Source organism: Schistocerca cancellata, unplaced genomic scaffold (assembly GCF_023864275.1).
Source record: "Schistocerca cancellata isolate TAMUIC-IGC-003103 unplaced genomic scaffold, iqSchCanc2.1 HiC_scaffold_524, whole genome shotgun sequence".
NCBI classification, from domain to species: Eukaryota; Metazoa; Arthropoda; class Insecta; order Orthoptera; family Acrididae; genus Schistocerca; species Schistocerca cancellata.
This window is the reverse complement of record NW_026046538.1, coordinates 10,001-12,500: the sequence shown is the minus strand read 5'-3', so window position 1 is coordinate 12,500 and position 2,500 is coordinate 10,001. Positions and strand designations below refer to the sequence as shown.

The 2,500-nt window shown below is 57.0% G+C and overlaps 1 non-coding gene across 1 annotated transcript in view; it reads right to left on the bottom strand.

Annotated features, from left to right (window-relative positions):
- LOC126129189 (small subunit ribosomal RNA) overlaps nucleotides 1-5 on the bottom strand; it is a 1,909-nt gene extending 1,904 nt beyond the window's left edge. The window contains exon 1 of the ribosomal RNA XR_007527160.1: nucleotides 1-5. This exon is cut by the window's left edge and continues 1,904 nt beyond it. This is a non-coding gene — a ribosomal RNA (small subunit ribosomal RNA).
- Between the last annotated feature and the right edge of the window lie 2,495 nt (nucleotides 6-2,500).

The window sequence follows — 2,500 nt, the reverse complement described above, 5'->3', positions numbered from 1 at the left end:
AGGGAGCTGCGTCAACTAGAGCTGAGCAGCCGGCCGCCCGGGAGTGTGTCCCAGGGGCCCGCGCGAACACGCAAGCGTCCGCTCAATTATTCTGCAAACAGGAGGAGGCTGAGCTCCCCTGCACAATACACCTCGAAACCCTCTCAGGTCCCGGCGGCGCGCAGCGCCGTCCTAAGTACTTGGTCGGGTTCGAGAGAGGCGCAATCGCCCGGAGTTAGGCGAGTAGACGCTTTAGGTGCGACCACCCGTGCTCCCAACTGAGCTTGCCGCTGCCGACAGAGGCCCGGGAGCGTGCTGTCGTGGCATTGCCGGCGGGAGACAACACGCGCCACCTACGGTGACCGGCAGCTCCAACGCCAGCGCCACAGAAGGGCAAAGGCCCCACGTGGGTGCCGAAGCGAACTCTCCCAGCACAGCGCACGTGCCAACACGTCTGCACAACTGCGATACAAACCACCAGCGAGAACCGCTGGGGCGACCGAGCAGCAGACGGCGTCGCGGCGCCGAGTGCCGGGCGGCGGCGCATCCTCAACGCACACAGTCCTCAGTCGGACCAGCACACTGCAGATGTCCACCGCGCTTCGCACCGGGCCCGCGAGGACCCACTTTGGCCGCCCGGCGCCGCGCGCAGGGTGCCCCGGCGCGCAGCTGCGCCGCCTGCCGCGTCCGTCGGCCGGCGCGCCTGCCACTGGGCGCCCCCACCAGCCGGCTGTAGCGCGTGCGCCCACGCACCGCGCGGCCAGCACGCCGGGCGGCCCCCCCTCACCGGCCGGGGACGGTCCCACCCAGCCACCGCCGCGTATCGCTTCACACACAGATTTGCCCTTACTGATTTACCTCCAGCAACAACAACCGCACCACAATGGGTTTACCAGTTGTTCATTTGCGTAACGTCACCAGCAAACGTAGACGTCCATCCCAGTTTGCAAATGCAACGATTATTGCATACCTGTCTGTTAGGTGCCACGACACACTACGTCTGCCCACATACACGCAACAAAATGTGCACGACTAGAGAACACGTGGGAGGTGGCCCCCTACGTATGCGATGTCCATTACGACACCGACTGTCAACCAGCATCTGTACCATGTCGCAGATGTGGAACGCGGTGCACCATGCTATCACACTGTGTGAGAAGAGACGACTACGTTTGAATACACGCGCCACTACATCAACAGACGGCTCATGCTGATCGCCATCCAGGGCGTCCGTTACTCCCACACGTCTCTATGGCGTACCACACTGCAATGTAGCTGTTATGGGGAGACGGCACGTGGCTGAGTGCACAACATTTGGACCGTATGGTTCGCTGTTGTTGGGCGCAGTCGTTGTACGGTCACACATGTGCCACAGCGTATCATTCAGTACATACGGACCTATGTGCAGTACAATGTGAGGGTTAAGCTTACGACATCAGCGGACAGTGGACACAGGCCGTACCACGACGTAGACTGAGCGCTTCGACATGCGAATGCCAGTGAACAGCTGCGAAGGGCATTGAACACGCAAGCACCTGAACGACCAGCGTGCGAAGGCAGGGGGGGGGGAGGGGGGGGCGATGTACATCCTGCAGTCGTCCACATTACAGTGTACAGCGGGAGCATGTAAAAAGTAAGCAACACTTGCGAAGTGTTGAACATGAAACGATACACAAGAGGGTGGGCGGTGCGAGTAGCGAACTATATTCAGAGGGTTGTGGTTAGACAACACTAGATTAATGTAACGTGTCATATGCCAATTACAGAGCAGGTTAAGGCACAACGTGGGTTAGGTTAAGGCACAACGTGGGTTAGGTTAAGGCACAACGTGGGTTAGGTTAAGGCACAACGTGGGTTAGGTTAAGGCACAACGTGGGTTAGGTTAAGGCACAACGTGGGTTAGGTTAAGGCACAACGTGGGTTAGGTTAAGGCACAACGTGGGTTAGGTTAAGGCACAACGTGGGTTAGGTTAAGGCACAACGTGGGTTAGGTTAAGGCACAACGTGGGTTAGGTTAAGGCACAACGTGGGTTAGGTTAAGGCACAACGTGGGTTAGGTTAAGGCACAACGTGGGTTAGGTTAAGGCACAACGTGGGTTAGGTTAAGGCACAACGTGGGTTAGGTTAAGGCACAACGTGGGTTAGGTTAAGGCACAACGTGGGTTAGGTTAAGGCACAACGTGGGTTAGGTTAAGGCACAACGTGGGTTAGGTTAAGGCACAACGTGGGTTAGGTTAAGGCACAACGTGGGTTAGGTTAAGGCACAACGTGGGTTAGGTTAAGGCACAACGTGGGTTAGGTTAAGGCACAACTTGGGTTAGGTTAAGGCACAACGTGGGTTAGGTTAAGGCACAACTTGGGTTAGGTTAAGGCACAACTTGGGTTAGGTTAAGGCACAACTTGGGTTAGGTTAAGGCACAACTTGGGTTAGGTTAAGGCACAACTTGGGTTAGGTTAAGGCACAACTTGGGTTAGGTTAAGGCACAACTTGGGTTAGGTTAAGGCACAACTTGGGTTAGGT